Below are 13,726 nucleotides of genomic sequence, written 5' to 3'. Positions count from 1 at the left end.
ATCCAGTACCAGATTTAAAAAATGTTGCTAAAAATACATAGCCAGTGATGGAGGGGATGCAGTTGACCATAATATCGACATGGCATTTGAAGATCATAGCTCTTATTGAAACCTCACCTTTGAGGGTTGACAACAGCCAAGTATGTGTAAAGGGTTTAAACCTCCAAGAATATTCATGTTGGGATAGAAAATGCTGGGTTAGTTATTTTAACCTGTTGGGGCAGAGGTTGGTCACTTTAAACCAAATGCTGAGTCAAAACTTTTGGCCACGTATGTTGAGGCCGCCATTTTCAATTTTACAATGACCCAATCAAACTTTATTGAGCCTTTTCCACTAGACGAAACAGGAAATGAAATGATCAAGTAATGCTGTACAGTAATACCAATGCCAGGAGGTGGTGCTAGTGACTTTGATCCACTCTATAGAATAGTTATGTTCACATTGGTCTTTTATGTAGTTAGTAGAAGCTAAGGTAGCTATGTCCAGCTAAGAGAAGCTGCAGCGAGAAGCTAACAGCTTTTCAGTTTAAACTGAAAAAAACGACCAACTATCAGCCCATCCCAAATCTCAAACCCTAAATGTTTGGATCATAATGCTGATTCTAATTCTGATCAAATATTTATTGGATTTTATGCTGTTTTGAGCTTAGTCTTATTGGAGCATCTTGTTTTTTCTTTGGATTTTATTAACACTCATTCTTAATAGGTTGGTTTTTCTGCTCTATTCTATTTTACTTTTGTTTTATATTTTTGAACGCATAAACAGCTCTAACAACATAATTGTTTTGAGAATAAAAAAGGAGTGAATTTTTCCCCCCAGATGATTAAGATCAATGCAAACTAAAAACAAAAACTTGTTAAACCAAATTAGAGTTTAGTTTAGTAATGCAGGTTATGTGTTATTCTTTTCAATCTTTGTCAGCTAGACATAAGTCACTTTAACAACCTCTTAAAAATAAACTTTTAAAAGAGTCAAATTGTTTTAACCCAGCAGGTTTTAGAGTGTAGAGCAGGGTTTTTCAAAGTGTGAGCGTGTGGCCCCTGGGAGGCACCACAGTGGTTTAGGGGAAAGGGGCGCCACATGAGAACAAAAACATAAACCAAAAAAAGTAACTGCGAACATTTAGCCAACTTCACCAAGCCAATTATATGTAATCTATCCATTAATCCAGAAACCAATGGCGTTGTTACAAGACGTAAAACATGATATGTAGTTACCAACATTCAGGTTGTTTGGATGATTTTTATTGAAAGTTGTTCATTTTAATGCTGTGATTTGTTTTTAGGTCTTGTTTTGTCAATTATTTCACTTCCATGTTCACTGAACAGAACTCCATTGTGGCGTTATTTTGCATAAATTTGTGTTTAAAACTAATTATGATCCTGAAATTGGACTACTAATTATTTTTGGCTAATGTTTTAAGGGTCCTTAACAATTCGGCTGAACTACCAACGACCAATTCTTTTTATTTATTATTTTCATTGTGTGTAGCGTGGTTAGTGAAGTGCCTATGACGCCTCGGCTTATTTCCAGTCTATGCTAGTAGCACTGAATGTATTTTAAATAAATTACATATTGTTGCACAATATGATTAATAAATTACTAAACAAGCTCATTTGTAATTAATGTAAAGCATAATTCGAAATTTGATCAGGGTGTACATGGCAATTTGAAACATTACTAGTACCTGTATTTGATTTATCTGCTGATTGCTAATTGCACTTCTTGCTAACCCTACTTAGAGGTAAATGTTTGGGGTTTTATCTGGCGTTTGCCGGTTTGCTCCCTTGGGGGGTGTCTAGCTCTCCCACACTTTGAAAACCCTCGGAGTAGAGGGAACTTCAAAGAGGACCATTTTGTAATCTTGTTTCAAAATGTAAACTTTTTACTGTGAAATTTATCCAGGCGAAATTGCTTTAAAACTGTCCAGAATTTGAAAATAATATGACAATTTTGTCATCCGTATTGTTTGTAGAGCATTTTAGTGCCCTTAAAAAAAAAAAAAAACTAAAGAAAAAGAAACCTAAATATATTGACTTATACAACTCTTGTCTATTACCAATAGAGTTTGATATTGAAGATATCAATGAATTTAAGGCATAAGGTTTGAGAAGTTTCCTCAGATCTGTCCTGTTCAGAGCTAAACCGAACATTCACCTAGATCGCTTTTTTTATCGATCAATCAATCAATCAATCAATCAATCAATCAATCAATCAATCAATCAATCAATCAATCAATCAATCAATCAATCAATCAATCAATCAATCAATCAATCCACAAATAACAGCTTATATCAGAAATGTCTGCGGACCTGCACTGCTCTCTGACTTTGAACAGCCTTTCTGCGGCTGCATGTTGCGACATTCGCGCACAGCCTGTTGGCTTTCCGCGCTGAAGCAATCCTCTGCTTAGTAGTCAGGACCAACGCTGCCCGAACCCAACATGGCAAAGGCGTAAATTAGTGCTCTCCTGGTCAAGGGCTGAATAGCCGAGCCCTCCTGTTCTGTTCTAACTGCTCGTTTTTACCGGGGCAGAGGGGCTTTCTGTTGTGATGCCCGGCTTCAGTGTCACCGCCGGCAGGGTCCAAAACTCATGACATTATCTTCACAAAACACTCAATAATTTCTTTATAATTAAGGTGCATGCCGATTTTATTTGTATTTGCCAAACGGCACACAATGTTCACCCAATTAAACTTTCTGTGCTCTACAGTCCGTTGAATGAAATGTGATCTCAAGAAAGAAATTTACCTTAAAACTATCAGAGATCCGGAGAGGAAGAAGAGGGGAAGCGAAGATCAGAGTGCGCACAAAGCCTCCGGGCGGCCGCCTGAACGCTGTCCTCCGCTATGCGCACGCCTTATGTACGGCACCGGCTCCGCACAGCTGTCTTAATGCTTGGTGGTGGCTAATAGTTAAACCATCCCTCCCTCCCTTCCTCCCTCGTGGCGGAGGTTGCGCCCCCGTCCCATTGCGCCCGTCCAGTCAGTGCACTCCCCCTTCCCCCCTCTAACCTCCCCACCTTCCAAGCGCCGCTCGCCCGCGGAAACATGGATGCGCCTCCGTAATACTTCAGGAAGGGGGTGCCAAGAGGCCACAGCGCGGGCCTCTGCAGCGTGGGACATGCCGGGGCTCCTCTGGTCTGGAAACCGCTGCGCACATCAGGCTGCGCAGTCCCAGCGCCAGTGGAAACTCCGCGATGGCAGCCGACTAATTTACAACCAGCCGCTCAAACCCAAGTTTTATTTTAACAATAGACCCACATTCACTAAATGAATGGGCACTCACGCAGATTCGGAACATTCTAACCGAGACCGGCGGCCTTTAGTCACTAATCCACAAACATGGGACATAAATTAGACTCAAGAGGGTTTGACCTGCCTGACACCCGCCTAAAAATAGATTTTTATTTTTTTTTTGCGACATAGTGGTTTGAGAATAGTTTGAATGGATCAAGTTAGAACGTCAATTGGTTAAATAAACAAAAAGCAATGTAAAAACAGTAGATACCAAAGAAACAAGTCCAATTACAGGATTAGTCCATTTGTAACATGAGAGAATAAAAGCCAAATAAGACGTCATAATTTTGATATGCTAAAGCATAATGATGAAATACAAAGTCATAATTTCGACATTAGTAATAATTTCGACTTTATAGGTGACAATTATGAGACTGTCATAATTATGAAATTCAGTATAATTTCGACTTTAAGTAAAAGTAATAGTTATGAGATAAAAAGTCATAATTTCGACTTTCTAAGTGACATGTGATAATTATGAGATAGAAAGTCATAATTAGTTCGCCCGGAACGTTAGCTGGAGACAGGAACCAGCACCTCCCGAACCCTGTAGGGACAAGGGTGTAAGAAAATGGATGGATGGATGAAAGTCATAATTAAAAGATTCAGCACAGTTTCGACTTTCAGTCATAATTTTGAGATCGTCAATTCTTTTAGATAGTCATAATTATGAGACAGAGTCATAATTTCGACTTTCTAAGTGATCATTCCGAGAAGCAAAAGTCGATTTTCTGACTAAAAATGTAATTTTCTGAATAATTCTGAGATACAAAGTCATAATTATGAGAGTCATAATCATAACGATGAGATTCAAAGTCATAATTATCAAAAACAAAGTCATATATGAGATTCAAAGTCACATTTAGTTAGAATTTAGATTTTTGTTACGTGATAATTATGATAGAAAGTCATGAAATGAGAAGTGGGCGACAGAGAAACAGCGGGCATGGTCGAACTCGTTTCCAACCATATTCTCCTACCCTGGGTGAGCATAAATAATATCTCATGTCATGTGTTTATGGGTCATACCTGACAATACACCGCCATCGCCTCAGTTCGCCTTCTTCGATCTCAGGTTAGTTTTGTGTCGTCACGGAAAAGCCTGCAGACTGGCGTAATCAAATGGCAATGTAAAATATTTGCATTACATCATGATTTGAAGAACGTTTCGTTGTAAAGCTCCTTAAAAACGAAACTTTAGCTCGTTTTAACACTTCTTTAAAGCGAACCTTTCTGTTGTTTCGAGGTGGCTAGAGCGCTTGTCGGGCGCGTGATGGTGAGTCGAGCAGCCGTTGGTATCATAGCAACGCTAGCTAGCTAACCATCATAATCCGTGACCTGCTTAGATAACGTCAGAGTTTCAGTACAGCTGCTTGCTAGACTTCTGTCGTCTCCTCATTCCAATCTGAATCTAATTTAGCATAATATTCGACCGTCATATAACCAACGGCAGGTCACACAACCTTTATCAGAAAACGTGACCTCACATTTTCCCTAGTTTGCCATGTTATTTTCCGTCTAATCATGCAAAGAATTGCCTCGTGGCTACAAATGTGCTATACAAATAAAATTGAATTGCCATTACCTTGCCCGTAGATAATGTCAGAGTTCAATGCAATTGTTATCTACATTTCTACCATCCTGTTTAGAGGAAACATAACACAACCTCCCCATTAGTTACAAATAAAACACATTAATATAGTTAACTCCAGAAAACCTGTTAAGCCCCTGGGTAGGGATAATAGGGCAGTCCAGCAAAGGCACTCTGTGTTTTTTGTGTTCAAAAAAGTTTCAAAAATTCAAAGATGCACGAGCAGGCATCATAATTGTAAAAAATTTGTGTGTGAGGCCAGCGGGCAGATCTACAGTTGGTACGCACGCCCTTGCACCCAGTTCAAAGCGTCAGCTATATATCTAGCTTGATCCACCTTTTCTGTCAGTTATTAATGTATACAAACAACACTTAGCTTGGTGGGGCAGCAAGTGGAGCCTGGTGGCCCGCCAGGCTTAAAATACACTGGAGGAAACCCTGTTACACTTTAATGCTGTTGTGAAATGTGAAGCAATTTGTAATGTGTAAGTTCCCACATTCCAAAACCTTTATTTATGCTGTCAAAGGGGCACAAGCAGGTTACATGGCAGATTGGATGCCAATTGTGACGAACAGAACAACAAAAACATTCAGAGAAGGAAATACAATAAATAAGTTCAGAGCTAAATCTTTATTTATACTATGAATGCAAAACAACAATGTGAAGCTGCTTCAGCTGTTTAATTAGAAAACAGCTGAGAAAGAACACTTTTTTGGGTTGCTCTTTATTTTGAAGCTAATTTGTCATTATTTTAAACTGTTTCAAAAACAACTCAAAGCTGTGTTGTTTCTGTAACTGCTATGTAGAGAAGTTTTTTTTATTCAGTTTGTAAGAGTGATTAAAACCCCTTAACCCTCACCCCCGGAAAATACAATGGAAAAACGGGACGCGGGCGTTCTTCTGTATGTTAAGGGGTTAATTTGAGAGTGAGAAACAAAGAATTAGCGTTGGGATGCACACATTTCAACAAAATTTTTTTATTCCTTCTCTGTTTCCCATTTAACCGTCAACCTAACACTGGTTTTAACACTCTTGCATTTGGTCTTACAGTTACAGAGCTTGTGAATGGCTTTGCTCCACCTTCGTACTGGTGCTATGTGTGAAGCAAATGCAGGGACTCCAGGAAGTGTATACTGAAGACCAAATGTAGCAAAGTAGGAACAATTTCAAAATGTTTTCCCATCTACCATTACAGATTCAAATCACACTCCTGATCAAATTTTTAAGACCAGTTAAGAGGTGGCAAGAACTCATGTTTTCAACACCCATTTAACTGAAACAGGCCACATGAAGTTTGAATTCGATTTCTTATGAATTGCTGCAGTCTAAATAAACCAAGATGAACTTATTACTTGTGGAAAAAGTGTGTACATATAGTTTCAGACTATCCGTCCATCATGTCCAAGAAGAAAACCTAGATATCGATCTCCCCTCTAACAAACTTCACCTCATTCTGGGGCTCTCACTCAGGAGGTGCCCTGATCAGATGCCTGAACCACCTTTACTGTGGAGGAGCAATGACTTTGAGCTCCCCAGGTGCTCCTCACACTGTCTATCCACTCCATTTTGAGGAAACTAATTTCATCAACTTTGTATTTAGGATTGTATTCCTTTCAGTCATGATTCATAAATCAAGAGCTTTGCCGTTTGACTCAGCTTAGACGTGGCACTAATCCATCACAGGACACCAAAATACGTAAACGTCAAGAGCTTGAGGCAAAGATTGTTCCTCAACCTAGAGAGAGCAACTCAACCTCCTTCTCATAGAGAAGTATGGCCTCAGACTCTCATTTCAACTCCTTCAGATATAAGACTGCAAACTGTCCCACAAACTTGCTGTCTACATGTTTGTGGCTTGTAGACAGCAGCAACAGAACCATATTGACCTCAAAGAGCAAACATGAGACCCTGATGTTTCCAGACCAGACACCCTCCCCTTCTGAACTCAACTTGATATCCAGTCACCAACAAGATCAGGGTCAGGTCGACGCCCTGCACTGAAACCAAGCTCAACTTTAGACTAAACCTGGCTCTGGTTTTTAAGGTCTGTCCTCAGAAGTATCACTGGCACCTCAAACTTACACAGGATTTCCTAAAAAACCGTCGGAGGACATGTTTGGAAGTCTACTGATCCATGAAACAGATGGGGACAGGACAACCAATTATCCACTAAGAAATTATTATTGGATCACTGGGCCGAAATTCCAAATCATTGTGGACAGAGAGTGATAGAGTCATGGAGAGACTCCTGTCAGTCCTCCTCCCAGTGGGACGTGCCTGGAACACCTCACCAGGGAGGCGTCCAGGAGGCATCCTAACCAGATGCCCGAGCCACCTCAACTGGCTCCTCTCGATGTGAAGGAGCAGCGGCTCTACTCCGAGTCCCTCCTGGATGACTGAGCTTCTCACCCTATCTCTAAGGGAGAGCCCAGAAACCCGACGGAGGTAACCCATTTTGGCCTCTTGTATCAGCAATCTCGTTCTTTCAGCCATGACCCAAAGCTCATGACCATAGATGAGGGTGGGAACGTAGATCGACCGGTAAATCGAGAGCTTCGCTTTTTGACTCAGCTCTCTCTTCACCACGACAGATCGGTACAGCGCCCGCTTCACGGCAGACGCTGCGCCAATCTGCCTGTTGATCTCCCGCTCCTTTCTTCCCTCATTCGTGAACAAGATCCCAAGATACTTGAAGTCCTCCACTTGGGGCAGGACACCCCCCCCCCCCCCGACCCGGAGAAGGCACTCTACCCTTTTCCGGCTCAAGATCCTGGCCTCGGATTTGGAGGCACTGATCCCCGTCGCTTCGCACTCGGCTGCGAACCGCTCCAGCGAGAGCTGCAGATCACGACCTGATGAAGCCAATAGGACCACGTCATCCACAAAAAGCAGAGATGAGATCCTAAGGCCACCGAAACGGATCCCCTCAAGTATTGACTGAAAACCATGTGTCCTTGTTCCTGTACTTCACAGTTAGGCACTATTTTGTGTTGGTGTGTCGCATAGAGTCTTAAGAATAGACAAGACAGGAAAAGGTGCCTCATCAGCTTGTTGCACTACTGTTGCTGGATTTCACTGCCTGCTGTTGTTGTCTTGTGTTGTTCCTTGGAGATCATCTGTAATTGCTTCATCCTCAGGGAGTCGGTGGCTTTGTGTTTGCCTGTTGCGACACAGAAGCCTTCTTACTCAGCTTCAGCAGCATGCAAATCCATCCATCTCAGCTGAATGTTTGAACCCTCAGCAGTGACATCAAGTAGCTTCCTGTGGTTTAAGTGCTAAGAAATCTTTTGTTCATATTCTGATTATAACCTGATTAAAAAAATGTTTTGTATGATTTGAGAGGAGCAGACTGGAGGGTGTGTGTGTGGGTGGCTGTGTGTGGGGGTGCGCATGTGTGTGTAGGTGAACTCCACCTCGTTATCAGATTCTCTGGTGTAAGTCAGGAAGTCTGACGGTAAACTTGCTGCCATTTATTTTCCGGTTGAGGAAGCAGCTTCGATCAGATAGCTGCAACTTGAGGCCAAATGAGATCACAAGTGTAACACCACGTTCTAGATTTGAGAGAATATCTTAATCATCGGCACTAAAGTGTCATATTCATAGCATTTATTATATGCGAATTGAAATAAAGAAACTTTGATCCTTCAATAGTCAGGAGTCCTATTTTGATTACTAATGCATCAACATTCATTTCATCCCCTACTTGTTTCTTACCCATATGTACTTAAAGCCGCATGTATGTAACTGTTGTAAAAAAATATGTGTCTTACATATTTGGCAATTTATTTGCCAACTGTCATTAAACAAATGTAGGTGACAAGGAACCAATCACGTCCCGTAAAAAACAGTGTGACACCTGGCAACGGGGTCAACCACACCCAGCAACGGGGTCAACCACACCTCCTCACTAAGATGGGAATTTCTCAGCAGCCAAGTGAATCACTCTAAAGCTAGGACTCCTTGGCAGGAATTGTTAGGCTAACATGGGAGCGCTCTGAGATGAGTCTGGGAATCTCTGTGAATATGAGCCCAGGTTTATAATGCATTCTGATTTGCACTCAGCATATAGAAAGTGAGTATGCTAAATATCAACACTGATGTCCGTTGCGGATTATAATTCTTTCACAGTCTTTCTGTGAATCACTTTTAGAAATGATAATGTGAGTAAAGACTTGTCCTGAATATGTGAGGAGTCCCGCCTGTTCTGGCTCATAAAGTATTAATGTCCTACAGCAATAAATGCTACAGTCCGGATGCCGGCTTAGTAAGCACTAATGATGCACTTTAGGTAACACTTCTTCTCTGCTGCTGTGAAGCTTTTTTTTTTGTTTTTTGCTGCCATTTTGCAGTTCCTGTTTTGGACTATAAATCTCACGTACAGCTATTTTAGATATGGAGTCTTAAAATGGCTGACTGCATCCAGGAAGTGTTTCAAACCTTTATACCTCACTGTGCTTTTTCCACATTAACACAGTAAACGTACTTTACCCTGGCACAGCAGCAGAGGAACAAAGTGGGGTCTGGGTCAGGGGCGCTTAGCCACCTGAAGTAGTTAAACCCATTTAGCCGTTCAGGTAAGATGAACATTTTGAATGTACCTGAAGAACATAAGTGGGATTTTTTTTTTATTCCAAGCATCTGACAGCCATGCATGCCCACTCCTGTTGCGGGTTTTGAATGATCCATTACCCTGACATGCCTAATCCCTGACTGACAGGAAACTAGAGCAGAATAGGAACGAATTCTCAGGTTTTTCTCCTTAAAGAACTTCTGAGTTTAGGTTCTTGCTGTTGCACTTTGATACAGATACATCTAGTTTAGTAAAAAAATCATATACATATATATATATATATATATATATATATATATATATATATATATATATATATATATATATTCTGACTGCTAATCATTTGTAAATAACTATTATTCAATGTAGTTACATCACCATGTAGTGGTGCAACAATAAATACTTTTTTGTCTGCCAGAGGTCATGTTGGATCTGAACTTGTTTTTCAAGGTTTTTCAACTCGTTGCGTAGTTTGCAAGACACATGTTTGTTTGGCTAATCAATTTAGGATCACCATTATGTCAGACTGTCATAGTCTGTGAGTTACAACTAGATACCATCACAAGATCTTGCACTGCTTATGTCCAAAAGAAAGCATTGGCGAGCGGATGTTGTCCCTTTGTTTTCTCGTGCACCTTCAGTATCAAACACTGTTTTGATGTGGCTTCTTATTTACACATTTACAGCTGTTTAAATGCTGAATGCAGAAATTCTTTCATGATTTCACGTATTAACAGAAGTGACATTCCTGTGGGACCCGCTGCCAGTTTGATTTGTTAGGCAGAAACCTTAAGATTAGGTTTAAAACTTTCCTTTTTGATCCGACAACAAATATAAATATACTTGTCTGAGGAGGAGGACTTCCTCCTCAGTCAAGTTGTGAAATGCCAAACATTGCCTTATAAAATCAAAACTGGAACTGGGGAATTGTTTTTAGAAACATCTGTAATATATAATAATAATAATAAAATAAAACATTTTTTTGATTTATTCTAAATCCTCAAATAATGAAATTCTGAAGATCGTTTTGAAGCTTGACTATCGTTTACTCCCATCAGTCAGATGGAGGAAGGGGATTGGATGATGCCTACTGCGCTCTGACTTGTCGGTGTGAAATCTCCAACCAACCCCAGCTACCAGTTGCTTTGCTCTGAGAGTGCAGAGGAGGAAACATGGAGAGCTCAGGAGAAATAGCTGGGGACAGCCATTCATCCTGAGCTCAGGGAAGGTTTCCAAATCTGCCCCCCTGACATTCTTCTGGGCTCAAAAGAGCCTGAGGACATAAGTGGCCCAAAACTGGCACAGACCGCCTCGGTGTTGCCAAGGGCAGCCACTCTGTTGAGGCGTTCACAGGGCCTTTTTTTTTTCTCTCCGTTACCTCACTTCCTGGTTTGGAACATCAACCTTGCAGAGGCTCCACATGTCCAACTCCATGCTCTGTTTTGTATTTCTGTCTGTCTCTGTGGAAAAAACTGTCCTTAATGACATTGGCAGGTTCTTCAACAAATCTTGTCCGTATTTCTTATATAGTCATAGAAAGAAAGAAGTAACTGCATATATACTCACAAGAATAACTTAAATACCTCAAAGAAGGTATTTTGAAGGACTTTTTCATTCGTCTTTAGCAGAAGTTGCTTTTTGACTATTTCAGTCTCAAACACTGTTCTAAAAAATTTTCGTGTTTTTTTTTCAATAACATTGCTTCCATTCATAGATGTTTGCACACATGTTTCTCCATTATGTTCACACCACAGCTTTTCACTCAGGTCAATATAAATAATCCATTTTATTTAAAAGCACCTTTCAAAACACTCAGGACCCTTTACAGAAATAGTAAAAAAAAAAACCCTCAGCCGTTGGGAAGCAATTGCTTCCTGGAAGAGTGGACTCTGTTGAGGTTTCAAACATTACCCAATCGCTAAGGTTTGTCTGTGACATATTTAATGCCCAGGTTTGATGCTAAGATACTTACTGGAAATTGCCTGCGCTGTAAACAACCATCCTCCACTGTGAAGAGAGAAGTACTGCGTTGAACGAAGCGGCTGTTGATGTTCAGTAATTGGAAGAGTGGCCGACACGGACTGAACGGCTTCATTCACTTCCTCCTCTGTCATTCCTAAAAATACAGGCAGACTACAACTCTAAAACAGAGCAGAAAATCGATATTCATAACTTCTTCTGTTTGCTCATGGGCCCGGTTGGAATTCTACGGGAACAAGTCCAGGGAGTTTTCATTTCTTTTTGTTGTGTGAATTTGTTGTGTGACTGTTGTCAGTTTCAACACATTGGTTATGTCTGGTTAAAACCGGTCCCTCTTGAAAATGACACTTTGTGTCTCAATGGGATTTACACGTAGCCAAAGAACATGGTTCCAGGTACCTAACTCATTCTTGAACAGCTGATCACATTGAATAACTTGAACAGTTCTGGTCTACAGTGTTTGTGATGTGATTTCAGTACTCATTTGATTCCAGCTGCTACCTTGCACATAATGGAGCATGTTTTAACGCATTCTGACCCAAAGAGCTGTCAGGAAACAAAAAAATATGTTTTTAAAAAAGATTTTACAAAGGTGGATACTGAGCACGGTCTTGATCTGGGGAAGCAACTGGTGTGGAGGAGTGGGAGCACTGGAGTTATGAGATGAACCAAAAGACTTCGCCTCCTAAAAGGTGAGAGAACCATTTCTTACAGAGTGTGATGGCGATGACCTCCAGGGAGGAGTGAGTGGGATCCGGAGGCGTTGGTCTGTGCGGTGGCAGGGAGACGAGGAAGCAGTGGAGGCTTAGGAGGGCGGAGAATCTGATGGAGCTGCATGAGCGGTGGATGTCAGAGAGGTAGAGCAGAAGATGAAGGGCAGCTTTGTGGTAACCAATCGTAGGAGCTTTTCAGAGATTTGGTGGCGTTTTGGTCTGACTTAGGGAGATCCAGAGGAAGACATGGGACTCAGCACCAAGTAGCCAACGATCTGGCAAGCAGGGCTGGGCTAAAACAATGCTAGCTGCTTGTAGTCTGAGGACCCCTGTTCCATGAAACGGGGTCACTGTAGTCCTTTTCCATCAACGTTGTTCGGAGCTCATTCTGGTTCCCCAGGTGCGCCTAAAGATGTTATCGGAGGATACGCAATAAACTATCACTGAACCTGACCCACAAGATCACAACCACATGTCCAACGAGCATCATGTGCATGTCCCACAAAACCAGCCCAAAACTAAACCACACAAATACAGGCTACCTGGGCGTAATGTGCATGGCCCACTAAAACAATTACGCTGCAATGATGTTTGCTTAACTTCTACTCTTTTGGCAAACGTTTAGACTTAATTTTATTGTTTAACTCCCCCGCAGTCTTAGCACGATGCTTGCAGATATGTAGATGTCACAGTCGGCCAACCGGGTGACCAGTTGGCTCTTCAGTTTGTGAAATAACAACAAAAAAAAAAGGTAATAAACCGGCGACCCCACCACACACAAATAGCTCAGGCGGGGTCTGCTGCTCCGCTTTTAGAACTCAAAATCTGTTCATTCATTTTTAGCTTACAGGAAAAATAAAAAGCCATGCCGCCAAATAAGCAAACGTAAACTGACCAATAACATTTAGGCTTTGACTGCCCACCCCCACAGACTCACACTGATGTGGGCTACATCCAACATGTTTTTACATGAAAGATCTTTTTTTTTTTGCTCCACAATTTTGTTGATAGTAAAGAGGGTTAGATAATAGAAAAACACAATAACTATTTATTTTTATTGTTTTAATTATTATTATTATAATTTTTTTATTCAAAGGAAAATCTCCAGGCACAGAGGGTGGTACAGCCTAACCACAGGTGCTACTATGGTTCCCCATCGGGTTTTCAAACCGGTGTTGCATGTTTCCACAGAAAAAAAAAAAGGTTTCAACAACGCAATTTGAGGTTGAATTGTGACGTCAGCCGTGGGCCAATCCCTTTAAAATAATTTCTCCTTAGAAGGAGGAAAACTAGAAAGAATGAGACAGAATGCAATATCAATCATGTCTTTAAGTGGACAAATTCAATTTCCACGATTAATAGAACACCAAATCTTGGAAAAGTCAGATATCAGCTGGTCTGGACACAACACCAGACACTGCTGGTGTGTTTTCACGCCATATCAACTATTCAATGTACAGAAAAATATTCAGGTGGTGATTTTAGTGATCTCACAACCTAAAAAAAAAAAGTACAAAGTTTCTTTAGGGTCAAATGATGAAATATTTGATTAAAATAACTCAACAATGATT

The 13,726-nt window shown here is 40.9% G+C and overlaps 1 protein-coding gene across 1 annotated transcript in view; it reads right to left on the bottom strand.

The window, feature by feature from the left end:
• LOC102227159 (solute carrier family 41 member 1) overlaps window positions 1-2,913 on the bottom strand; it is a 32,388-nt gene extending 29,475 nt beyond the window's left edge. Inside the window, exon 1 of the mRNA XM_005799061.3 lies at window positions 2,753-2,913. The gene's annotated coding sequence lies outside the window, so the exon portion shown is untranslated. The remainder of the gene's footprint in view (window positions 1-2,752) is intronic.
• Window positions 2,914-13,726: the final 10,813 nt, after the last annotated feature.

The sequence above is a fragment of the Xiphophorus maculatus genome, chromosome 20, assembly GCF_002775205.1.
Source record: "Xiphophorus maculatus strain JP 163 A chromosome 20, X_maculatus-5.0-male, whole genome shotgun sequence".
Classification (NCBI taxonomy): Eukaryota; Metazoa; Chordata; class Actinopteri; order Cyprinodontiformes; family Poeciliidae; genus Xiphophorus; species Xiphophorus maculatus.
This window is presented reverse-complemented; position numbering and strand designations above follow the sequence as displayed.